Consider the following 27,108-nt stretch of genomic DNA (forward strand, 5'->3'; position numbering starts at 1 on the left):
CACACTGTGCCTCCCTGTGGGCCTCTCACCTGTGCTGGGAGCAGCCAGGGAGCAGGAGTAAGGCCACACAGAGTGTGGTCCTGGGAGGATCAGCACCACAGGCACCTGGGAGCTGTTCCATATGCAGATGCCCGGGGCCCCACCCAGACCTGCCGCGCTGGCAGCTGCATCTTGTGGAGACCCCCCCACCTCCCTCCTCAGGGGACTGTGTGCTCACTGAGTGTCACAGGCCAGGGGTCTGGGCCACCCTGGAACATCTCACTTCTTCTCCTTGTCTCCCCAGGTCCTACTAGGTCACCTGGTTCTTGGGCTTAGTTGTCCTGCCCTCATCAACTGAGCTTGATACAGATTGTAGACCCTGTAGTGATGTGGAAAAATGGTTTAGGAATAGACTTTTTCATCAGCCACATGGGTTGTGTGTTGTGAATGGGATGATACCCAGCGGGATCTTGGCTGCTCTACACTGGTGGTTGAGAGGGTGCCATGGCCCCTCCTGTGTCTTTCTGGCAGTGAATCACCAGGAAAAGCAGGGGGCACTGGCTCAATGATTCTGATGTCTATCAAGGGGCAGTTGGGTCTCTGCTACACACTGGGACAAGCAGAAGTATATATGGATTCAGAAAATCCCCTAAACTTGGACTGTGATTATAGTCATAAACTCACCATAATCCAGTTCAGTAGGTGTGATAATGGACCAAATTTCCAGACAAAGGTGGTGTTCCCAACTGGCAGGGATGACGACTAGCTCAGGTATTTGCTGAGGGAAGGGGATATGGGGTCGTTAGTAAAGAAGATAATTATAGACACCACTCTGACCACAGGTAGTGGCAGAAATGAGAACAATTCAAGGAACAAGTGTTTCTTCCTGATGTTGATATGAATCTGTTTGGATACATAGCAATCATATGCCTTTCTTTTGTTCTCCTGTCTCATCCCATTGTCATCTACCATCAGATGTGTTCACAATAGTTAACTTTCTATCTCAATATGAAGTTATAGGGTATCATTTCAGCTGGGACAAAAATAAATATCAGTGGTAGACAATAAGGTATTTTGTATCCTCTGTGGGGAAGGGCTGAGCATGTTTGTAATTATTCACTGGATGGTTTCACATAGTAGGTGGAAGCATGGCTGCCAATATTCTCTTTATTTGCAGACTGTGGTTTCTGGGGATGAGGGTAGATTTCATGTGGATGAGGGGGGACTCTGGTGGTTTATTAAGTGACAGCACTGACAGCTCAACTGTATTTCACAAAATTGTTTTCTGTCTATATTTCTGGGTAGGATGGGTATAAAGAGAGGTTCTTGGGGTGCCTGGGTGGCTCAGTCGGTTGGGCGTCTGACTTCAGCTCATGATCTCATGGCTTCTGAGTTCAAGCCCCGCATCGGTCTCTGTGCTGACATCTCAAGCCTGGAGTCTGCTTCAGATTCTGTGTCTCCTTCCCTCTCTACCCTTCCCCTGCTCGTGCTCTGTCTGGCTCCTTCAAAATTAAATAAACATTAAAAAAAAGAGAGAGAGGTTCTTATGCCCAGCTTGGGGGTAGAAGTGAGGCAGCACCCATTTTGTGTCTCACTCTTGTGATTGTGTATCTTCTGGTCACTTTGTAAGAGGGAGCAACTTCTCCACGTCCCTCATTCACCATCAGGTTGGATGTGACTTGTGAACTGTCCATCAGAACCTAGGGCACATAGTGTGTCTGCATCTTTTCTCATTGTATCAAAATATAAGAAACAATTTGATCTCTGGGGATTTGACATGCATATTGGGGAATTGGGGGAGAAACCCTAGATGTGGGTATATAGTGACCTTTTAATGTCCCTGAGGACCTTGTCAGGGATGCCCACCAGCCTGGATTGGGTTTCTGCAATCAGACTCTGAGACGGAGAAGTGCGTGTGCAGGAAACCTGGAAGGAGGAGGGAGGTCAGACTGGGCAGAAAGAAGAGTGACCCACACAGAATGAGATGTCAGATGAGGCCTCAATCCTTCAGGGAGCTCTAAAGCTGGGACCTTTCAGACATTTGAACCTGAGGCAGGGCCTTGGGACCTTGGAGTCAGGGCATCTCTCAATGGAACCTCTCTGAGAAGGGCAAAAATCTGGGGAGGCAGTTGTCTGCACCAAGAGCACTTCTCAGCCAGGAGGACCCCTTGTGAGCTGTCAGGGGCTCTAGGCAGAAGTGGGTGCATGTGTAAGCCCAGGAGGGGGGTGACACCACAGTGGGTAATGCACTTGTCTGCTCCACTCAGAGTCCCCAGCTGTCATTGTGGCAGGGCTTTAGGAGTTCAGCTGTGCTGGGAATGTCTGGGTTCTAATACTTGTCCGTTATGTGAGGGAGTAGCCCATGACCACCATATGGAAATGCAGGGATAATGAGCAGTGGATGGATGTTTCTGTTTGTCCTTCTAGCCAGTCCCTTTGCTCTCACACACAGTCTGGCCCAGACAATCTCAGGATCTGCAAATCAACCACCTGAAGGGTGGGTGCATAGGGAGGTCTGGGGACCTTGGGTCTAGACACCTCTGTCAGACCTTCTGCATTGCTTTGTGCACAGGCCTTCTGGGGCTGGAGAAAAGTGTAACACAGATGGTGAAAGGAGTTTTCAACTCCCTTCCCCCTCTGCCTGTGTCACCGTGAGCATCACTACTGCTGTCCCACACCTGGCAGTAATAGTCAGTCTCGTCTTCGGCCTGGGCCCTGCTGATGGTCAAGGTGGCCATGTTCGCCGAGTTGGTGCCAGAGAATCAGCCAGGGATCCCCGAGGGCCGGTTGCTGTTACTCTAGATGACCAGCATGGGGGCCTGGCCTGACTTCTGCTGGTACCATTGAACATACTTCCTTCCTATGTTGTTTCCTCTACAAATGATTCTGGCCGTCTGTTCCAGGGTCACAGACACTGAGGGGGGGCTGAGTCAGCTCATAGGAAGCCACGGAACCTTCAAGAGAGAAAAGAGAGGTTTCAGCTCTGGATCTCATCTCAGGAGACCCTCACCTACCTGGCCTGAGCTCCAGGGATCTGGGCCCCCTGTTTCCACCCTCCAATCATTTCAGCCCCTGAGGCCAATAGTCCTGGCTGGTGTATGGAGCTTTTGAACAAAGGGGTCCATTTTCATTTTTCTCCGGGCAGGTGTAGCGCCTCAGGGTCACACAGAGCCAGTGAGGATTTGGGGAGATTTCACCCCTCCAGTCTCTCATCCTGCAGCAGGGTCATAACCATCCTTCCCCCTACAACCAGCCCCCTGCTGAGCTCAGAGTCAGGGGCTGGATTGCTCCAGATCCCTGGGTCTGCAGTGGGTCTGAGCCTGGGTGCAGCACCTGTGCAGTGAGCGAGGAGGCCGAGGAGGAGAGGGGTCCAGGCCATGGTGGAGTCACTCTGATTCTGCTACCAAGGCCCAAGGCTGGGCAAAGTCTCTCTTATCCCCTTGCTGGAGAGACCTGCTGGTTATGCAAATCAGCCAGGGCTCAGGGGCTGCTGCTGAGGAGCTTTGTGGTTTCAGAGAAGGGCTCAGCCCCAAGGGGCCAGAGAAGGGAGGGACAGCCCTGCAGACCCACCCTCAGCCCAGGGAATTCTGCTTTACACTCTGGTCGCATAGGCTGGGTCCACACTCCGTGTCTCTCCGTGTCCTGACCTTGCTCCTGGGGTGGCTTGTCCTGGCTGAGCTCAGAGGTGGCGTTTGTCTGCATTTTCTGAACCCATGAGCACGTTTCCTCTGCAGGCAGTATAAGGTGGCTTAGGTCAGTGTGGTTCCTAAGTTATATCTCTGTTGAGGAACACCAGAACCCAAACAGAATTCCTCCCTTGCCAAGTACACATGGATTTTTAAGGAGCCATTGAGGTATTGTAGGTTTCTGTCCCGAGGACAGGTTATCGATCCTGTGCCTCAGTACTCTGAGGGTGTGCTCAGTGCCAGGGACAGACCCAGCTTTAGCAAGGTTTGACAGTGGCTGAGTTTAGCAGGAATGGGTCGGGCTGGAGAGGCATGAAGTACTGGACCTGTGCTAGAGACAGAGACAAATCTGCAAGGCACAGAACTGAGAGACAGCGAGTCAGAATTTTACATCAGAGTCAGAGGTGGTGCTGTAGAAACTACATCTTTCCCACAGGTCTCAGGTCCTGGTGAGCAGCCCTCCCTCCTTGTTAGAACCCGTGATACCTGGAGCCTTCTGGTGTGCAGGTGGCTTTGCTGGGTGATCTCTGCTGCCCTCTGGTGGTGGCTCCACACTGGCTGCTGGAGGCGCGGGGAAGTCCTTTGCCCCGCTGGAGATTCAGAACCCACAGCTCAGAGGAGGATTCCCTGATTGATGCACTGCTGTCCTCAGGGGAGGAACTGCTCTTCTCTACATGGCCCCTGCCACTCTCAAGGCCAGACTTCAGGAGATGAGAGTATCCATGAAAATAGGAACAGGCCAATGGGAGGAGCAGGTAAGGCCCATCTGAGGTTTTACTGCCCACATCTCTGGGGAGGTGGGTGGTCATGGGTGTGGCTCTGGGCCTTGCAGGAGGTGACACAGGACTCGGGGACTGCCTCTTGCTAGTGCTGTCAGCTGGTGCACCAAATAGGGCCATGGTGGCTGGTGTTCCAAGGACAGAGACAGGAGAACACACACTCAACAAACATTTATTCAGACCCACTTCGGTCTGGCCGACTTTCCATCCTGGGAAATCTCTATGAAGAAGACACAGTTTCTTTCCCAGAATTTCCGTGCTGTGGGAGGGGCGGCGTAGTGGACACACTTGTTTTGGTGACACAGCAGACGTCTCTACTGCCTTCTACCTACGTCTTGTGTTCGACATTCATTTGAAAGCCAAACCATTGCTATTCCCATGTCCCTCTGGGCCAGGATGGACCCTGTTGCTCAGCACTGGCCAATGGATATGTCATTCAGCTGGGGATCTGTTTGGGGACTTTCGCTGTCACGAAGTAAGGAAAGAGACCAGATTTGTGGAGTGCCTTTCCTCTTGAGCACGGGTGTGATAGCTGGAGCTGCAGCAGGCACCTGTCTATTGTCAGCAAGAAAGAAAAGCAAAGCTCCGTAGCTGGGCTGTTGGGACAAAAAATGAACATAGTTGGGAATTCTTGGAATTGGTGAGTGTCTGGAGAAGAGCCATCTGACTCCAGACTTTGTTGGGAGGGGATTTGTCTGATCCTGCCTCTGATTATCATGCGTATGTTTTACATGAAAATGTTATTGACCAGTAGGGAAATGATTACCACCAATCAGTGAATTAATAAAATAATAGCAAGGAGAAAACCATTCAGTAGTAGGCCATTAAGATGGAGATCAGAAGAAATGACAGGGAGGTGCTGTGTGGAGAGAGATTCGAATGGTCCTCTCTCCAGAGGTGACCTTAGAGCTGCTGTCAGGATGGGAAGAAGGAGCATGTGGCGGGCGTGTGTTTGGGGACAACGGGGTCAGTCCCTGCGGGGAACATTCCTATTTGTCTGAGGGCGAAGGAGGTGTGAGAATCTAAGGTGTCTGTGATTTAAAACTCATTCAGTTTCAAGGTAATATTTTCTTATAAGTTAAAATTTTCAGGGCTTGAGTGATGTGTTGCCAGAATTTATTTTGCTGTTTGCTTCTCTTTTTGGTGACTCACAGGAGTGATTCCTATGTGACTTCCTGAGCAAACTGAAGGGGAAGCAACAGCCTTTTTGTAGCTTCCATTCACTGAGGCTTAACTGCTGGGTCATCTCCTTAGCATATGACAGTGACCACATTGCAGTGGCTGCACCTTTCATCTCCCTTCAGTTTCTGACTCCTGTGCCAGGTGCGTGTGTTTAGCATGACATCAAATTCCTGTGATGCTGCAATGCATCCCTTAATATTATAGATTTATGCACATGTACGTATAGGAATATCATGAATGTGTGAGTAAATATATACTAAAGTATCTCTGCTGTCTCTTTGTATGTAGGTGTGTGTGTTTATATACATATATGTTTTTTTCTAGAGGTTCCGAACCCTGAATCGGATACTAGATTGTACTTGATGGGATCCTTGGTTGGGCAGGAGACACAATGGTCCATTTTATCACCAGTGATGAGGTGGGGGTGGTTGCCACAATAAGCAGCAGAATCAAATTAGTAATCAGAATTATTTGACCGAGTTCATTGATGTCGGCCAGTTGATCATGGTGTTCCTAGAACTGAAATAGATGAGCAGCCTACCAATTTTCATTTCATCTGTATAAACAGAAAGCTTCATTTGGCAAACACTTTAGCTTGATACTGAGCCTTATACAGACGGTATGCTCTTTATTACCCATGACCTGAGTTGCCTGAATGGACTGGGTGTTATCTGACCAATCATGCCATGACTTGGGCATTCTCAAGAGCTGTCCATCTCTTCCATTAACTGGAAGAGGCTAATAGGAGATCAGGCTTCACTAGGTCCTCAAGTCACAGGTGAGTTGCATGAGAAAATGGCCCCAGTACCCATGACCCCAACCTTGCTGCATTATCTTTTCTCTATTGCCTACAACTATGGTCTTGTGGGGCCATATTATGAGTGGTGACATAGAGAAAAACACTTAGGGCTGGTTCACAGAGGTTTCTTTATGATGTGTGGCCACCCCGATAGTTAACAGTGTTAGTACTACAGCCCCAGACAGGGACTTGCTTTCTTTGCCTGCCATTCTCTGCCCAGATGATTCTCCATGGAGTCACGGAATGCTTAAGCAACTGTTGTCATATTCCACATGCAGCTTTTTCCCAAGGCACTCATTTCACATCAAATGAAGCGGTGCAACACGCTCGTGCCCATGAATTCACTGATCAGGCCATGTTCTTCAACATTCTGAAGCATCCGGCTCGAATGAACAGACTAGCAGCCTCTTGAAGACTCAGTTGCTCTGGCAGCCACATGGCAACCCCTTCCAGGACACGTTCTTTGCTCTAAACACATGTGCACTATGTGGCACTGTTTCTCCCATAGCTGGCATTCATGCGTCCAGGAATCAGGGACTGTAATTGGGAGCATTTCCCCACTGATAAACCTGGAGACCTGCTGCCAAGCTACTGCTCCCTGTTCCCATGACCCTACACTCACTGCCCTAGAGGTCTTGGTGCTAAAGGAGAAATGCTTCCATCCAGAGACACAGCACTGATTCTTCAACTGAGAGCTGAGACTTCCCCTTGTCACCTCGAGCTTGTCATGTGTCTATGGATGTCTCTCTGTGTGTCCTTCCAACCTGGTCTTCCATCCCCAGCAAATACCCTAGCCAGGAAAACCTGACAGCCTCATCCTGCCTCCTGCACATGCACTCCTCACCTACAGGGTGCAGAGCCTGCCTGGGAGGCTGGGTTGGGAGAGAGGTCTGGGCATCTCAGATCTGGAGACCTGGGCCAGACCTACTGAATTCTTTGTCCACATTCCTCCTGAGGCTGAAGGAGAGTGTGACATAGATGGGGAAGTAGTTTGTGTCTCACTTCCCCCTCTGCCTGTGTCACTGTGAGCATCACCACTGCTGTCTCTTGACTGACAGTAATAGCTTCATCTTCAGGCTGGACCCTGCACAGATCAGGTGAAGAAAGAAATATTGCCATATAAGAGAATGAGAGGGGGCTTCAAAGTTTACTGACTTCTCAAGCCAACTCTGTCATAATTATGTTGTCTTCAGTTGTTGGGGAAAATATGTAATAAACATCTTAATGTATAAGTGAAGTTGAAAAAATATTATCATAAAAATTGCTGTGTTGCGGGCACTGTGAAAGGGAAGAACAGAATATTCCAGTCCCCTCTCCCTTTCTTGAGGGACATAAGTGGAGGCACAGGTGAGGGTGCAGGTGGGAGGAACTTCCAGGAAGGAGGAGGAGCTGTGTCTGACAGCTCAGGGAAGGGAAGGGGAAATGTGTGATCACAGGGAGGTCCAGTGTTTGTGGACAAAGTGCGTGTGCTGGGGTATGTGTTGGTGGTGGGCAAAGTGCCTCTACCTGTATTAGAGGAATAGGTGATGTCTCCATGAGCAGGACCCAACACACATACACCCTGAAGAATGTGTACTTGAGAGTGAAGGATGACACTGTAGGCCAATGACAAATAACCTGAAGGTCTCAGGTCCGGGTTGCTAACCCTCCTTGTCTGTTAAAAGCCGTAATGGCCAGACTCTCCCATCTGCAGGTGGCTTTGGCAGGTGATCTCTGTTGCCCCCCTGGTGGCCACTCCACACTGGCTGCTGGAGGTGCTGGGGCCTCCCTTGTAAAGTGGAGATTCTTAACCTACAGCTCAGATGCTGAGTCTTGCTCCATGGACTGCTGCCCCAGGGAGGAATGACTTTTCTATGCATGGCTCCTGCCTGCCTCATGTCCTGGCATGAGGTGCCCAGATTATTCATGAAAACACGAACAGGCTCATTTTGTGGAAGAGGGCACAGGTTTCACTGAGGCATCCCTGTACCTGTCTCTAAGGTGGTGGGAGGTCATGCATGTGGTGTCACAGCTTAGCACTGTGGGACACAGGCTTCAGGGAATCATTATTATTGGTGTCAAGTATGGATTCAAGCCTGATGTGTGTGGGGCGAAAGGTGACTGGGGACTAATGCCCCAAAGACAGAGACAGGACAGCGTACACAGAGCAGACATTTATTCAGACCCATATTATTCTGGCACACATTACATCCTGGGAATTTTGCATGAACAAAACACACAGTTCCTTCTGAAGCAGTTATTCTGGAGCTGCTCTAGAGATGTACAGAAAGAAGAAACAAGCGGTGAGATGTGTATGGGAAGAGCCCAGTAGTGTCCTTGGGGAAAGGTATAAAGGATCTGAAAGAACAGGAAAAACCTGAGGGACCTGGGATTCCAACCCAGTTCAGGGCCTGTGTGGACTTTTCTCCTAAGGTGAGCATTCTGGGCACAGAAAGTGTGGTCAGGTGTGGTAAGAGGAAGTTTCTAGGTAATAAGTCAGGATCTCTTGGGGTACCTGGGTGGCTCAGTCAGTTAGGCCTGACTTCAGCTCATGTCATGATCTCACAGTCCGTGAGTTCGAGGCCAGCGTCAGGCTCTGTGCTGACAGCTCAGAGCCTGGAGCCTGCTTCGGATTCTGTGTCTCCCTCTTTCTCTCTGCCCCTCCCCTGCTCATGCTCATGCTCTGTCTCAAAAATAAATTTAAAAAACATAAAAAAAAAAAAGTCAGGATCTCTTGGCAGCTGCTGGGCACTGGAGGGGCCTCCAGGAGGAAACTGCTGGGGCGGGCACAAGTTTGACATGGGTGGGTTCAGACCAGCCCTGGGTTCTCCTTAAGTCACCTGGGGGCTGAGGCCATTCACAGGAGTGGTTACTAGTCCTTTCCTCCCCCCAACCCCTTATCAACTGTAGCCACAGGGACTAAGGTGCTTCATGTGTATATGTTCCTGGCCCCCTGTCTGAGGTCCCATGTGGATGACCTGTCACTGCTTTCCCCAACACCCACAGACTGGATGGCACGAGCAGGGACATGAGCGAGGGGTGCGCCTGACAGGGAGGGGAGGCCAGGAGAGGACCACCGATCCCCAGTCCCTGGAGAGACAGAGAGAAGAGTGGAGGCTGGCAGGTGCAAGGCAGCAATAGTCACCTGCACCAGGTGAGGAAGGCCACCCAGGCTGAGAGGGGATGAGGGTCGACCTCAGCCAGAATGTTCTGGGTCCTGAAGAAGACAGCTTGGTCCTCTCAGTCTGTCAGGCATCTGTGGGGGACGCTGTTGCAGTTGGCCATGGGACTGGGGAACCTAAGGACCTCCCTAAGGTGCTAGCGATTTCTTTGTCCTGTTGATGAGAAATCCTATGGTGAGAATCTCCAGATTATAATCGTCTAGAGTGACCTTTTCAGGATCCTTTAACCTGAAAAATTCCTGGAAATATTATTTTAGTCTTAGGAATTCCCACAAAAAATTGTCTTTCTAGTTTTCCAGGTCCATAAGCAAGTCGCAGATGGAATAATGCAAGTATACTTACCATGCTTTTCTAGGACACAATGATTCTCTGTCCTGTGTCTCCCCATCCCCACGGAGGTATCGCTGTGATTTAGAAAGGAGTGGGAATAGGGGAAGCTTCTGTTTTTCCTTCTTTAAAATTTTTTTAAGTTTATTTATTTTGAGAGAGGGAGAGAGAGAGAACGAGCAGGGGAGGGGCAGAGAGACAGGGAGAGAGAAACCCATGCAGGGTCCCCACCATCAGCATGGAGCCCCATGCATGATTTGAACTCACAAACTGCAAGATCATGACATTAGCCAAAATCAAGAGTCAGACGCTTAACGGGCTGAGTCACCCAGGTGCCCCTGCTCTTCCTTCTTAATAAATTCATCATCTGTCATTTTGACTTCATGCAATTGCTCTAAAAGTCAATTTCAAAACCACAAGCCAAAGAATCTTGAAGAGAAATTCAGTGCATGATACAACTTTATTGACGTCTTGGAAAAGATCTTTATCCTGGAATGACAGGTGATGTCCAATTGCAGATGTGGACCCTGCAGGGTCAGCACAGGGGTGGTGTGAGGCCATGTGGGTCCCACCTGAGCTAAGGGTTAGACCTGCCTGGTGCAGGTGATGGGATTTGGGGCAGTGGGAGGACAGTGGGGCCAGGAGAGAGTCCCCACGTGGGACCTAAGTGGGTATCTGCATTTCTTCCACAGTTTCTGTAAAACCTAAGGAGGGAAGAGCCTGGGGCAGCAGAGGCCTGGTTCCCTCTTCACAAAGCCTCAGACAGTCCTTCAGGATGTGGGGACACCTCATCCAGGAAATCAGAGGCACAGCCCCTGGGGCCCATCCAGGCTGGCTGTACCCAAGGGAAGAGGAATTTCCGCAGGACTGTGCTGTCTGAGACAACTGTGTCCTCTCTTTTGTGACATGTGATTACATCTGGGGCCCATGTAATGTATGATGACACCCTAAAGCCTCATTATATAGTATAATATGTCAGTACAGTCCCCACAAGTCAGTATAGTTTGGTATGATATACAGATACTGAGGACAGAGAACCTGCTGGAGTCTCCCACTGTGCAGGGGCTGGGCCAGGACCAGGGAAGGCTCCTGACCCTAAGGCCTGACCTACACCTGCCCAGAGAGCCAATGCGAGTAAATGCCAGGCCAGGGATGGCAGGTTTGTGTCTCACTTCCTCATTTATCTGTGTCACAACGAATTACTACCAGTTGTCCCCTGTCATGGGAAATGGCACAGAATGGTCAGCCTTGTCCTGGCACAGGGTTTGTCTGATTCTCAGGGTGGCCATGTCCCCAAGTAGGATCCTCAGAATTAGTCAGGGATTCCTAAGGGTCCTTCACTGTCTTTATATATATCTTGCTTGGGGTCCTGGCTTGGCTTCTGCTGGTTCCAAGATGCAGATTCATGCATGAGCTTATCTAGAGAGCAGGGGGTCCTGGATCTGGCCAGGGCTACTGACATGGGCAGGGTCTGACTCAGGTTGTAAGAGGCACAGAGCCTGTATGAGAAGAGAGGAGAGGGGGCTGAAGGAAGTAAGGTCCATTCCCTCTAAGGTTTTCTGAGCTGACTCAGAGTTTGGGGCAGACCCAGCTCCGGTCCTATGGAGGCCAAGTGTGTGGGCTGAGGCTGGGACAATACCTGTTCAGAGAGTGAAGAGAAGGAGAGGGGTCTAGGCCATGAAGAAGATGTCCCAGAGCTGTGCCTCCTGAGACTCCACAGATGGGGCAGGGTCCCCCAGCCCTGTTACTCTACAAAGGCATTGCCTGCCTAGGTCTAAAATCAGACGAGCCTGCTCTGGCCACCCGAGGAGGCAGCTGAGGTTGTCAGAAGACAGAGAATCCAGAGGAACAGAGAGGAGGGTTCTTACCCCAAGCCCACACCCTAAGCCCCACAACCTGCTCTCCTAGGCCAAAGGAAATCCTATACAACTTCGGGAGCTCCATGGAGGGCTCTGCCATGGCTGTGACCTGCAGTGGTCACCACTAGCTCAGCTTCTGCTGGCCTCTGAGCCCTCTCTTCTCTGCCCAGCATCAGTTCAGAAGGGGGATCTCCTCCCATGGGGCAGGGAGGCCTGCAGTTTATAGGACCATGGAGTGACCCAGGCGAGGCTGAGATTCCGTATTCTGCAGACTCTTGGTGCCAGACCCCCTTCTGTCCATTCCTCGGTGTCTGTGGAAGCTGGGTCCTGGGGTCGGGACCACATGGAGCTGAGTGCAGGGCACACCTGGGGAGGAGCCTGGGAGCAGGGACAAGTCCTGACTGCTACACTGACTGAGCTCCAGACTGAGTACTGTTCATCCTCCCAACCTGAAGATCACTCATGGTGAATATTTTACAAGGAGCTGACAGGTGCCTATACTCAGCCCCCTGGCCCACACATTATGATGTTTCTCATTCCCAGGAGCCTGAGAGGCAGGGATAGTTCAGGTCCCCATTGTGTGGATGACATCATGATCCTCCATATGGGCGCCTCTGTGCCATCCCAGAGAGCAGCATGTCAGAACTCTGGTAATTTCTCCCTTGTGTCTTGTACACGGAATGTGTATAGACTAAGACCTGTTTTCTCCTCTTGCGTGTGGTTTTCTGGACCCCAGACTCTGTTGCGGACAGCCTCTGACTAGCGCTTGGCATAGAACTGGGCACATAGTGGGGGCTCAACACTGCTGGAGGAATGAGCCAACATCAACCATAACCTCTGAGTCTAAACATGAGCATCATGGTTATAGTCATGTGCCTTACTTCCCCCTCACAGACACATGAGGTAATAAGTCATGTGACTAGTTAACTAACAAGCTAACTAATCATGTAACAGAAGCAATGATTGTTAGTGAATAGGAGAATAGGCTGAATCAGACATGATGTGCTCACTGAGGAGAGAGGGGAGGAGAAAGCATGTGGGGTCCAGGTGATGGGTCAGGACACGGTCTCTAAGCACACACAGAGGTGGGCTCCTTCCCTGCTGGAGGGGCTGGAGGAAGGCTGGGTGAGGCTGACCCTGCTCCTGCCTGAATGGAGCTGCAGACTTTCCCTGGGCACGTGGAAGTGACTAGCAGGAGGAGGCCCCGGGTCTGAGTGCCTGTCTGGTCCCAAAGAACGTTCTGCAGTGTCCAGTGGGAGTTATCTGCATGCACAGTGTATATTCAGTCAGCGTGTCAGGGCCTGATTTCTGGCACCATCTTCCCTCACAGGACTGAACTAAGTATGAGGAGGAGTATTAATTAGATCCTAGTCTTGGTGTAAAGAGTGTTGCAACGGGGAGTATGCAGGGTCCTGAGGGAATATTCAGCACAGGACTGTCACTCAGTCCTTGGGCCCGGCTGGACACCCTGAGGAAGTACTTTGAATCCAGAGGGAAGCATGATTTGCTGGTAACAGCTAAGCATGGATACCCCAGCATCTTGTGCAGCGAGCGATGGGGGGCAGGAAACCAGGTGGAGTATGTATGGGGTGGCAGAAAGGGGTTTATTAGAAGGCATGAAGATCTTTGATGGCTTGAGGCCCGGGCTCCTTCAGGGCTCCAGAGCTGGGGGTTATGACAGCGTTAGACTTGCTCTGAAGCCTAGACATGTTCAGAGAGGTCAGGCTGCCAGAGTTGGAGCCTGGGGTCTCCCGAGGTGTGATTCCTGACTCCACCCTTGGCCATGTGGGGCTGTGCCAGGAACTGTTAGTAGCAGGAGACACAATTACATCCCCAGTGTCCCTGCTACCTGCTACCTCAGGGAGATGGTGACTGTCTGGGTGACCCCAGATACTTGGGGAGGCTGAGTTAGGACAGATTGGTTCCAGCCCTGACGGGAGGGAGCAAATGGACAAGCAGGGATGCAGGGCCCCATCCCCACAGGCCCTGGATGGGAGAGAGCAGGACATCTGCGCCTCACACTGTGCCTCCCTGTGGGCCTCTCACCCGTGCTGGGAGCAGCGGGGGAGCAGGAGTGAGGCCACGCAGAGTGTGGTCCTGGGAGGATCAGCACCACAGACCCCCTGGGAGCTGTTCCGCATGCAGATGCCTGAGCCCCACCCCGACCTGCTGCAGCTGCAGCTGCATCTGGTGAAGCGCCCCTAGGCCGCCCCCTTGGGGGACAGGGTGCTCACCCAGTTTCACAGGCTCTGCTGTAAACCACCATGGAAAATTTCATGCTGGTTTCCTCTGCTGGTCTCCCCATGTCCTTTCTGGCCACCTGGGTCTTGGGGCTTAACTGTCCTGCCTTGGTCAACGAGCTTGACTCAGATTCTAGACCCTGTAGTGATGTGGGAAACATAGGTAAGACTAGTCTTTTTCACCAGCCCCATGGGATGATCGAGTTCCCAGTAGCATATTGACTGCACTGCTCTGGTGGTGGAGAATGCACCATGGCCCCTCCTGCCTCATCCTGGGAGTGAGTCGTCAGGTAAAGAGGGGGCACTGGATGGGATGATCCTTGATAATTATCAAGGGGGGAGAGTTTCTACTACACAACTGGGGTGAGAATGTATGGATTCAGGAGATCCCCTAATTTTCCCTGGGTCTGTGATCACAGTCACTCAGGCTCTCTGTCCGCAGTTAACACCCAGGCCCAGACAAGCAGGGAAGCCTAGTTCTGTCAGCCCTAAATCCACTCCTGATTCTCCCTGTGCAGAGATGCCTGGAGAGCTAGGTAGGACCAGTACTTGAGGACCTTAGATCTAGGGATCTGGACCGGACCTGCTCACGGTCCACAGACATCCTGGGCCTGGAGGAGATGTAACACAGACTGGAAATGAGTTTGTGTCTCACTTCCCCATCTTCCTGTGTCACTGTGAGCATCACTACTGCTGTCCCACACCTGACAGTAATAGTCAGCCTCGTCCTCGGCCCGGGCTCCGCTGATGGTCAGGGTGGCCGTGTTCCCCGAGTTGGTGCCTGAGAATCGGTCGGGGATTCCTGAGGGCCGGTTGCTATCATTATAGATAATCAGCACAGGGGTTTGGCCTGACTTCTGCTGGTACCATTGAACACTTTTACTTTCAATGTTGTTTCCTCCACAGGTGATCCTGGCTGTCTGTCCCAGGCTCACCGACACTGAGGGGGGCTGAGTCAGCACATAGGATGCTACGGAACCTGCAAGAGAGAAAAGGAGAGGTGGGTTTCTAGCTTCGGTTTCATTCTGAGGACACTCCCACCTGCCTGGCTGATCTCCAGGGATTCTCTGCCCCCCCCCCCCCACTTTCTCAGCCCTTTGGACCCATGGACCTGGCTGGCAGATGGAGTTTTTAAACAAAAGAGGCCACCATCATTATTCTCTGGGTAGAGACAGCCACTCAGGACTCACACAGAGTGAGTGAGCACAGTGGGAAGATTTCACCCCTCCAGACTTTTCGTTAGCATCCTACCCCCCACAGGCAGCCCTCTTCTGAATTCAGGCTCGTCTCAGAACCTTGCTGCTAGGGTGGGTATGAACCAGAGCTCAGCACCTGTGCAGTAAGTGAGGAGGCTGAGGATGAGAGGAGTCCAGGCCATGGTGGAGGTGCCCTGATTCTGCTCCCAAGGTCCTGAGGCTGGGTAGGGTTCCTCCCCAGCCTGACTTATCCCCTTGCTGGAGACACCTGCTGTTCATGCAAATCAGCTGTGGCTCGGGGGCTGCTGCTGAGGGGCTGTGTGGTTTCAGAGAGAGGCTCAGTCCCAAGAGACAAGGAGAGGACAGGGGAAACCCCTTGGAGACCCACCCTCAGCCCAGGGTACTGTGCTTCTTCACTCTCTGGTCTCATGGTTGAATCTGACTTTTCAACACCGTGTTCTGTCCTGTCTTTGCTCTTGGGAGACCCTAGGAGGGAGACAGATCTGAGAGACACTGAATCAGAATTTACAGCCGTGTTAAAGGTGATACAGCAGAAAACCTGCACCTTTTCCCTCAGGTGTCAGGTCATGGTGACTAACGCCCCCTGCATCTTAGAATCCCTGATGCCGGGCTCCCCTCTTGTCCAAGCGGCTTTGCCTGGTGATCTCTGTTGTCCCTTTTTGGCCACCCCACACTGGTTGTGGAGGTGGAGGGAAGTCCTTTGTCCAGGTGGAGATTCAGAACCCACTGCTCAGATCCTGATTCCCTGATCCATGGACTGCTGACCCCAGGGGAGGACTTGCTCTTCTCTTTGTGGATACTTCCAGCCTCAAGACCAGGCAGGTGGGGATCAGGTTCTCCATGAAAATAGGAATAGGATCAATTGAGGAGAAGATGGGGCCCCTTGAGGACTCATAGCACATATCTCTAGGGGGGTGGGTGGTCATATGTGGGGTTACAGTACTTGGCACCTGGGGGACCCAGGACTCAGGGACTGCCTCTTCCTGGTGCAGGCAGGTGGTGCAGCAAAATAGGGTGGTGGTGGCTCCAGCTCCAAGGACAGAGCCACGAGAACTTTCTCCAACAAACATTCACTCAGACCCACGTTGGTCTAGTGGACATTTCATCCTGGAAGTCAGTGTGAAGAAAGCCTAGTCCCTGCCTCAGAGTTTCCATGTTATAGGTGGGGCAGCATAATGGACACACTTGTTTTGGTGATACAGCAGACAGTCTCTACCACCTTCTACCTGTATCATGACTTCTATATTCATTCAATAGCCAGACCATTGCTCTTCTGAGGTCCCTCAGAGGACTGACCCTGTGGCCCAGCACTTGCCCATAGAAGTGTCAGTGTCTGGAATACTTTCCCGAGACATGTCCTCTCATGAAGGAAAGAAACAGACTGGGTTTATGGAGTGCCTTTCCTCTTGAACATAGAGGATATGATAGCTGGAGCTGCAGCAGCCATCCTGATGTCTGTCGTCAACAAGAATGAAAAGCAAGGCCTCCATAGTAGTGATGGTGGAAAAGAAGTGAGAAGATTTGGAACCTCATGGAATTGGTGAATACCTGGAGAGACACCATCTGATCCAGAACTTATTATCAGAGGAGAAAATAGTCTCCTGTTTGTTCCTGTGTCTGATCATCATGTGTATGTTTTTCATTATTACAAATCAATTGCCACAAGTCAATCAATTAGTCAAATAATGATTGGGGGAAAAGTTCAGTAGTAGGTAGTGTGCAGATGGAGATCTGACAAAATGACAGGCAGATACTGTGTGGTTGGAAGTGGTTGGAAGAGGCCTCTTAGGGGAGGTGACATTGGAGCTGCTGTCAGGATGGGAAGAAGGCACAGGTACCAGGCGTGTGTTTGGAGACAGCAGAGTTAGGGTCTGCAGGGCAGATTTCTGTTAGTCTGAGGGTGAAGGGGCAGTGAGAACCTAAGGTGACTAGGAATCTGAACTAGTTCAATTTCAAGGTGATATTTTCTCCTAAGTTAAAAATTTCAGGGCTGCAGTGATATGTTTTCAGAATTTATTTTGCCATTTGTTTCCACTTTTACTGAACCGCAGGTGTGATTCCTGTGTGAATTTCCCAGAAAACTGGAGGCGAAGCATCAGCCTTTTTGTAGCTGACGTTGAGGCTTATCTGCTGGGTCACCTTGTTGACATATGACAGTGACCACATTGCAATGGCTGCACCTTTCATCCTCCTTCAGCTTCTGACTCCTGTGCCAGGTATGTGTTTCAGTATGATACCAAATTTCTGTTACACATCCTTTAATATTATATATTTATGCATGTACACATATATGAATATACTTAGGAATATGTGTATGTATATATATTTATATATTTCTGCTGTTTGTATGTTTATATATGTATATATATTTATATATCTCATCTGTATGTGTATATATATATATATATATATATATATATATGTATAAAGTGTGTTTCATATCTATCTATCTATCTATCTATCTATCTATCTATATCCACTTTATGACAAATGACAAGTGAGTATGGTTACCATAATGAACATTAGGGCCAAATTAGTAATCAGGATCATTGACAAAGATCATTGGTGTGAGATGCTCCTGAGCAAAAGAACTTCAGCCCCGGGTCTAGGTCTTTCTGGAAGTGGAGAAGGAGAGGCTGAGGGCGAGTGCTCGGGGTGTCTCTAGACATGTCCATCCGAGAGGAGTCAGCCTCCAGGAACACCGGTGGACAGTGAGGGCATTGGCATTTCCCAAGGGAAGCATTAATAGTGTCAGGACATCCATCAGTGTGCTGGGTGACATTGTGTGTCTGACCCTCTCAGAACATGGTTCCTACGGCCTGAGGAGATAGGATGCATCATCCCAATTTTCTTCTGATGAGTGAACCTTGGACACCTGCTGACTCCCAGGTCTGGTGTCCCTGTGAGGCTCCACCTGGGCAGCTCCAGCCTCCGTCCTGCTCCTCCTGATGCAGCTCTGCTGCCCCCTGCTGGTGGAGGAGACTCAGACCGGGAGCTTCCCTCCTGCGGGTCAGGTCACCCCACAGTACTTGTCAACTTCTCAGGCAGCTGCCACCTCTTGCCAGCCCAGCCCAGCACAATCAGGCTACTTACAAAATGCATGGAGGCAGGGCAGTACAATTCCTGTACTGTGTTCCAGCATTGAAATGCCCTGGACTGGCCTATTGTTACAAAAGAGAGCGCAGGGTAAACTGGAATGCATTTACAGAGGGTCATGGTCTAGGAAACCTATGTGATATCTTATAGCCACCCCTTTTTCTGTCCATTTAGGTATCCAGACTGATGTTTCCACATTACAGTTAGTGCAGTTGGGACATGGTGTGAATAGGTGTTGCTCCTAGTATTAATGTTCACGTGTGCACCAACATTTATTATTATTATTATTACAATCTCTACCATTCCTGTATTTATTACAACCCACACCTCTGGGAGTTTTGGTGGGAGGACATCTACACTAGCATAGTTGGTGGCTTGGATGAATTTGGAATTCTACTAATTCAGACCTGGACATACAATTTCACATCATACACATTACATTTTTGCTATGTGGGGGCGTGGCCTGGGTCCTGCTGGCTCTTCTATACATTATTGTATGCTCCTCTCTCTCCGAGCAGGTGGGAGTGACAGGATTCTCATGGTCACTCTAATGGGGATAGGTGAGTGTTACAGGGGACCATAGGGTCTGCTGATTCAGGAGATTTGGCAGCTAATTCTCAGGGGTCTCACCCCAGCTCATCCCTTGGGCTGAGCTCAGGATCAGAGCCATGTGCAGGGTCCAGTGGGGACTGAGCCTGTGGGCAGGCCTGACAGACAGCATCTGGGCAGAGAGTAAGGAAGGAGAGCAGGAGGGTCCAAGTCAGGTGGGGACCCCAGAGCTCTGTCTCCTGAGTCCGTAGCTGAGCCTGACCACATCAAGCCTCACTCATAACCCGAGTGGTCCCTGTGAAAATGCTCCTTCTCAGGCTGGTGTAGAGCATCTCTGTGCTTCTGGATGGGCTCCATGAATCTGGTTCATGTGGAGCTGTGCTCACCTCTGGGCTCTCCTAGAGGAGCTTGGGTCACTCTGTGTTTGAAAAGTTTTAAAGCCTGGAGGAAGAGAAGGGGAACTTGAGGGCATTTCTGTAGCTGTTCTCATGAATAATGTACTGTGATCATTTGTTTCCATGTTTTTATGGTAAAATAAACATGATAAAATTTCCCATCCCAACTGTCCTTCAGTGTTCAATTCACGTTCCCAGTTTGTCTTTCTGTTCCCTGTGGATTTTTTATGTTCCACATTGTGCAGCAGAATTCATTGGGAACTTATCCCAGGCTTGTGCTTAGATTTTAGTGTGTTTTATTTACTATATGTTTTTTATATGCAGCCTATACTTGGGTGATACCATTAATCTCAATTTGACAATCTCTGTCTTTTAATTGTGGTGTTTACACCATTTTAAAAATTTTAATTTATTTTCTTAATTTCCATTCAAGTTAGTTATCATATAGTGCAACAATGATTTCAGAAGTAGATTCCTTAATGCCTCTTGCCCATTTAGCCCATCGCCCCTCCCACAATCCCTCCAGGATTTAAGAGTCTCTTATGTTTTGTCCCCCTCTGTTTTTTTATTAATTTTTGCTTCCCTTCCCTTATGTTCATCTGTTTTGTATCTTAAGTCCTCATATGAGTGAATTCATATGATATTTGTCTCTCTATGGCTGACTAATTTCGCTCGGCATTATACCTTTTAGCTCCATCCAGTAGTTGCAAATGGCAAGATTTCATTCTTTTTGATTGCTGAGTAATACTCCATTGTATATAGATACCACATCTTCGTTCTCCATTCATCCATTGATGGAAATTTGGGCTTTTTCCATTCTTTGGCTATTGTTGATAGAGCTGCTATAAGCATTGGGGTGCACGTGCCCCTTCAAAACAGCACACCTGTATCCCTTGGATAAATACCTAGTAGTGCAATTGCTGGATTGTAGGTATTTCTATTTTTAATTTTTTAAAGAACCTCCATACTGTTTTCCAGAGTGGCTGCACAAGTTTGTATTCCTACCAGAAGTGCAAAAGAGATCCTCTTTCTTCACATCCTCACCAACATCTGTTGTTGCCTGAGTTGTTAATGTTAGCCATTCTGACAGGTGTGAGGTGGTATCTCATTGTGGTTTTGATTTGTATTTCCCTGATGATGAGTGACGTTGAGAATTTTTTCATGTGTCAATTGGCCATCTGGATGTCTTCTTTGCAGAAGTGTCTATTCATGTATTTTTCCCATTTCTTCACTGTATTGTTTGATTTTTGGGTGTTGAGTTTGATAAGTTCTCTACAGAGTTTGTATACTAACCCTTTGTCTGATATGTCATTTGCAAATATTTTCTACTATTCTGTCAGTTGCCTTTTAGTTTTGCTGATTGTTTCCTTCACTGTGCAGAAGTTTTATTTTGTTGAGGTCCCAATAGTTCATTTTTGCTTTTGTTTCCCTTGCCTCTGGAGACGTGTTGAGTAAGAAGTTGCTGCAGCCAAAGTCAAAGAGGTTTTTGCCTGCTTTCTCTTCTAGGATTTTGATGGCTTCCTGTCTTACATTGAGGTCTTTCATCCATTTTGAGTTTATTTTTGTGTATGCTGTAAGAAAATGGTCCGGGTTCATTCTTCTGCATGCCGCTGTCCATTTTTCCCAGCACCACTTGCTGAAGAGACTGTCTTTATTCCATTGGATATTCTTTCCTGCTTTGTCAAAGATTAGTTGGCCATACATTTGTGGGTCCATTTCTGGGTTTTCTATTCTGTTCCATTGATCTGAGTGTCTGACAGTACCATACTGTCTTGATGATTACAGCTTTGTAATACAGCTTGAAGTCCAGGATTGTGATGCCTTCTGCTTTTTTTTTTTTCAAGACTGCTTTAGCTATTCGAGGTCTTTTCTGGTTCCATACAAATTTTAGGATTGTTTGTTCTAGCTCTGTGAAGAATGGTGGTGTTATTTTGACAGGTATTGCATTGAATATGTAGATTGCTTTGGGTAGTATTGACATTTTAACAATATTTGTTCTTCCTATCCAGGAGCATGGAATATTTTCCCATTTTTTGGTGTCTTCTTCAATTTCTTTCATAAGCTTTCTATGGTTTTCAGTGTATAGATTTTTCACCTCTGTTAGATTTATTCCTGGTATGTTATGGTTTTTGGTGCAATTGTAAATGGGATTGATTCCTTGATTTTTCTTTCTGTCACTTCATTATTGGTGTATAGGAATGCAACCAATTTCTGTTGCTTTGATTTTATATCCTGCCACTTTGCTGAATTCATGGATCAGTTCTAGCAGTTTTTTGGTGTAATCTTTTGGGTTTTCCATATAAAGTATCATGTCATCTGTGAAGAGTGAATATTTGACCTCCTCCTGGCCGATTTGGATGCCTTTTGTTTCTTTGTGTTGTCTGATTGCTGAGGCTAAGACTTCCAATACTATGTTGAATAACAATGGCAAGAGTGGACATCCCTATCTTGTTCCTGACCTTAGGGGGAAAGCTCTCAGTTTTTCCCCATTGAGGATGATATTAGCGTTGGGTCGTTCTTATATGGTTTTTATGATCTTGAAGTATGATCCTTCTGTCCCTACTTTCTTGAGGGTTTTTGTCAAGAAAGGATGCTGTAATTTGTCAAATGCTTCCTCTGCATCTATTGAGAGGATCATGTGGTTCTTGTCCTTTCTTTTATTGATGTGATGAATTACATGATTGTTTTGCAAATATTGAACCAGCCCTACATCCCAGGTATAAATCCCATTTGGTCATGGTGAATATTTTTTTTAATGTATTGTTGAATCTGATTGGCTAATATCTTGTTGAGGATTTTTGCATCCATGTTCATCAGAGAAATTGGTCTATAGTTCTCCTTTTTATGGGGTTCTTTGTCTGGTTTTAGAATCAAGATAATACTGGCTTCATAGAAAGAGTTTGGAAGTTTTCCTTCCATTTCTATTTCTTTGGAACAGCTTCAAGAGAATAGGTGTTAACTCTTCCTTAAATGTTTGGTAGAATTTCCCTGGAAAGCCATCTGGCCCTGAACTCTTGTGCTTTGGGAGATTTTTGACTAGTAGTTTGATTTCTTTACTGATTATGGGTCTATTCAAATTTTCTATTTCTTCCTGTTTCAGTTTTGGTAGTTTATATGTTTCTAGGAATTTGTCCATTTCTTCCAGATTTCCCATTTTATTGGCATATAATTGCTCATAATATTCTCTTGTTGTTGTTTGTATTTCTGCTGTGTTGCTTGTGATCTCTCCTCTTTCATTCTTGATTTTATTTATTTGAGTCCTTTCCTTTTTCTTTTTGATCAAACTGGCTAGTGGTTTATAAATTTTGTTAATTCTTTCAAAGAACCAGCCTCTGGTTTCATTGATGTGTTCTACTGTTTTTTTTTTTTTCTTTTAGTTTCGATAGCATTGATTTCTGCTCTAATCTTTGTTATTTCCTGTCTTCTGCTGGTTTTGGGTTTTATTTGCTGTTCTTTTTCCAGCTCTTAAGGTGTAAGGTTAGTTTGTCTATCTGAAACCTTTCTTCCTTCTTTAGGAAGGCCTGGATTGCTATGTACTTCCCTCTTATGACTGCCTTTGCTGCATCCCAGAGGTTTTGGTCGGTGTGTTATCATTTTCATTTGCTTCCATGTACTTTTTAATTTCCTCTTTAACTTCTTGCTAGCCCATTCATTCTTTAGTAGGATGTTCTCTAGTCTCCAAGTATTTGTTATCTTTCCAAATTTTTTCTTGTGGTTGACTTCTAGTTTCACAGCGTTGTGGTCTGAAAATCTGCATGGCATGATCTCAATCTTTTTGCATTTGTTGACGGCTGATTTGTGTCCCAGTATGTGATCTATTCTGGAGAACATTCCATGTGCACTGGAGAAGAATATATATTCCACTGCTTTACAATGAAATGTTCTGAATATATCTGTTAAGTCCATCTGGTCCAGTGTGTCATTCAAAGCTATTGTTTCCTTGTTGATTTTCTTTTTTTTTTTTTTTAATTTTTTTTAACGTTTTTTTATTTTTGAGACAGAGAGAGACAGAGCATGAACGGGGGAGGGGCAGAGAGAGAGGGAGACACAGAATCGGAAACAGGCTCCAGGCTCTGAGCCATCTGCCCAGAGCCTGACGCGGGGCTCGAACTCACGGACCGCGAGATCATGACCTGAGCCGAAGTCGGACGCTTAACCGACTGAGCCACCCAGGTGCCCCATCCTTGTTGATTTTCTGTTTAGATGATCTGTCCATTGCTGTAAGTGGGGTGTCAAAGTCCCCTGCTGTTATGGCATTATTATCAATGAGTTTCTTTATGTTTGTGATTGATTTATATATATGGATGATTGCACATTTGGAGCATAAATGTTTATAATTTATGATCTTCTTGGTGAATAGACCCCTCAATTATGATATAATATCCTTCTTCATCTCCTGTTCTAGTCTTTATTTTAAAGTCTTGACTGTCTGATATAAGTATGGCTACTCTGGCTTTCTTTTCTTGGCCATTAGTGTGATAGATGGTTCTCCATCCCCTTACTTTCAATCTGAAGGTGTCTTTAGGTCTAAAGTGGGTCTCTTGTAAACAGCATATAGATGGATCTTGTTTTCTTATCCATTCTGTTACCCTATGTCTTTTGATTAGAGCATTTAGTCCATTGATGTTTAGGGTGAGTACTGAAAGATATGAGTTTATTGCCGTTATGTTCTTGTGGAGTTGGAGTTTCTGGTGGTGTTCTCTGGTCCTTTCTAGTCTTTGTTGCTTTTGGTCTTTTTTTTTTTTTTTTTTCATTTTGTCTTTTCTCCTCTCAGAGAGTCCCCCTTCAAATTTCTTGCAGGGCTGGTTTAGTGGTTATGATCTCCTCTAATTTTTGCTTGTCTGGGAAACTTTTAACCTCTCCTTCTATTTTGAATGACAACCTTGCTGGATAAAGAATTCTTGGCTGCATACTTTTTTCCAATTCAGCACATTGAATACATCCTTCCACTCCTTTCTGTTCTGCCAAGTTTCTGCTGCAAACCTGATCTGCCTTCCCTTGTAGGTTAAGGACCTTTTTTCCCTTGCTCCTTTCATGATTCTTTCCTTGCCTGAGTATTTTGTAAATTTGACTATGATATGCCTTATTAATGGTCGGTTTTTGTTGAATCTAATGTGAGTCCTCTGTGCTTCCTGGATTTTGATGTCCGTGTCTTTCCCCAGGTTGGGGAAGTTTTCTGCTATGATTTGCTCACATAACCCTTCTACCCCTTTTTCTCTCTCTTCATCTTCTGGGACTCTTGTGATTCTGATGTTGTCCCTTTATAATGAGTCACTGATTTCTCTTATTCTTGAATCGTGCTCTTTTGCTTTAGTCTCCCTGTTTTTTTCTGATTCATTATTCTCCATAAGTTTGTCTTCTATATTGCTGATTCACTGCTCTGCCTCATCAATCCTTGCCACCATGAATCCATTCGAGATTGCAGCTCAGTTATAGCATTTTTTTTATTTCATCCTGACTAGCTTTTACTTTTCTTATCTCCACAGAAAAGGATTCTATTTTCGACCCCAGCTAGTATTCTTATTATCATGATTCTAAATTCTGCGTCAGACATCTTGCTTGTATATGTGTTGGTGAAATCCCTGGCTGCCATTTCTTTGTGCTCTTTCTTTTGGGGTGAAGTCCTTCATTTCATCATTTTGAAGGAAGAAAAGGAATTAATGAGTTAAAAAAATTAAAAAATTAAAACAACACACACACACACACACAAATCAAATAAATGATGCTAGATCCTAGGTGTGTTTTGATCTGGTTATTGAAAGGAGCTTGCTAGATTACAGAAAAAAAAGGGTGGGGGGAGGAACAAAAAGAAAAACAAGAAAAAAAAAGGAAAACGTTTGAAAATTTGAGAAAATCAATACAATGAAATAAAATAAAATGAAATGGTGGAAGTAAAACAGAATTTGAAAAAGTTACAAAAGTGTAAAAAATATAGTAGAAAAAACAAAGAAAAATATTTTTAATAAAAATGGAAATAAAAATCAATGTTTTCCCTTTCTGAATTCAAGAAAAAGAAAAGAAACAAAAAAGAAAAAAAAGAAAATTGAATAGATGGACCAGTGAACAGACTGAAATATGATTGAAATTACATCGTTTTCCCCTAGAAGTGAAACTATGAAGCACTTTATAGTCTGTAAACAAGCAGGCGGAGAGATTTGTGATGTTCCTGAAGAGTGAGGTTGGCCCAGTTGGGCAGGGTTTAGTGTAATGGTTCCATTCTCCACTAGATGGCACTGGTTAACTTACTGGGGTGGATTGTTGTGGCGTTTGTAGGTGTGTATGCGCATGCACGGGAGGGGTGAAAATGGTGTCACCCAGCTACCAGTCTCTGACATCAGAACTCTTTGCTCTCCCTGGCCAGCAATAGTGCACTTGTCCTTTGTTTCCGGCTTCTGACCACTCCCTGCTTTTACACTGTCTGTGACCAAGCCATCAGGTTGCCTCCCTCCTGAGTTTTATCAGGCGGCACCTCCCTCCTGAGTTTTATCTCAGATGTGGCTGTGTTTCCTGACCCCTCACTTCTGAGGGACTGCGGCTTTGACCCGTTCTGGCCATCTGGGGGAGGGTCTCACTGAGCAATGGCCAGGTGCCAGCCACACCTGGGAATGTTTGTGGGACCGTGCTGCTGCTGATGCCCAGAGACTGCTGCTGGGTGCCAGCCTGCCCCAGAAAAAGTTTACACAATTGTGTAGCAACAGCGTTTCAGGGATTATGGAGAATCACAACACACATCTGGCACCAGGCTTCACCCTTAATGACCTTGTTCCAGCACCAGTGAATGTGGTTGTTCTCTGGGGTCTTCTGGGACCAGGTGGCTGCACAGCCTCTACCAAATATCCTTCTAGTAGTGGAACTGCTTTTCCCCTCGTGGCCCAAGAACCTCCTGGACCCCACTCTCTTCCTGGGGATTCGTCCTTCCCACCAGAGCACCACCAGGTATTGAGCTGCAGAGTTTCAGACTCTGTGCTCCTCCTGTTTATAGAGTCTTAATGGTATTTAAACCCTCTCCTGTCTCCTTTCTCCCTTTTTAGTTCAGTCCCTGTGGCTCTTTCCACTTTTCCACTTTCTCTCCAGTTGCTTTTGGGGGGGGGGTTCTTTTCTCCCTCATCTCCGTCCTCTCTCTGCAAGCAAAAACAGCTCCCTGCCCTCCACAGCTTCTCTCTCCCTCAGTTCACCTCTCCACACCATGTACCTGCTGAATTCAGGTTGTGCAGATTGTTGTCTTAATCCTCAAATAAGTTTTCTAGGTGTGCAGGATGGTTTAGTGTTGATCTGGCTATATTTCATGGACACGAGATGCAAAAGAAACTTCCATGCTGTTCCACCATCTTGGGTCCTCCCCCTAGGACTCTATTTAGACTTCATTTTTAAGGGTTATTTTCTGTAGGTGAAGAATTGTTTTTCTCTTTTTTTCAGTAATTTAGACATGTTAATCCATTGTCTCTCACAGGCATTTCCACCAATGCAAAATCCACTAGAATCCTCCTCTTTGTTCCCCTGAGAGCAGTGTCTTTTCCTCTGGCTGCTTCTACCACTGTCTCCTTTTCACTGCAAAGAACATTTGATATTTATAGGGCTGTTCCTTTTTTCTTCTTATTTCTTGTGGCTGTGGTTTGTTGAGATTTTTAGACCTGTCCCTCTTGAGTTTCATCACATTTAGAAGATTTTGGCCAATAACTTTCGAATATTTTTCCATTTCTGCACCTCCACTTTCTCTCCCTTTCTGACACAATCACATCCTATTCCCTTGCTAAAGGTGCCTAATAGCTTGGTGGTTCTCTGTTCAGTTTGAAAACTTTTTCCTCTTTTTCACTTCGCACTTTCCACACTGTGTCTTCA

At 47.2% G+C, this 27,108-nt stretch overlaps 1 protein-coding gene, 1 long non-coding RNA gene and 1 gene segment (V, D, J or C); 1 reads left to right on the forward strand and 2 right to left on the reverse strand.

The window, feature by feature from the left end:
- LOC109277787 (immunoglobulin lambda-1 light chain-like) overlaps positions 1-27,108 on the reverse strand; it is a 208,049-nt gene that overhangs the window by 99,729 nt on the left and 81,212 nt on the right. The gene's annotated exons all lie outside the window — the stretch shown is intronic.
- The window catches only part of LOC109277418 (immunoglobulin lambda-1 light chain-like), a 287,721-nt gene that overhangs the window by 81,399 nt on the left and 179,214 nt on the right, over positions 1-27,108 (reverse strand).
- Positions 4,313-7,777, forward strand: LOC109277427 (uncharacterized). The gene is made up of 3 exons (XR_002085144.2): positions 4,313-4,420; positions 5,599-5,767; positions 6,704-7,777. It is a non-coding gene; the product is annotated as an uncharacterized LOC109277427 (long non-coding RNA).

This window comes from Panthera pardus, unplaced genomic scaffold, assembly GCF_024362965.1.
Source record: "Panthera pardus isolate Hobbes unplaced genomic scaffold, ASM2436296v1 HiC_scaffold_15, whole genome shotgun sequence".
In the NCBI taxonomy this organism is placed as follows: Eukaryota; Metazoa; Chordata; class Mammalia; order Carnivora; family Felidae; genus Panthera; species Panthera pardus.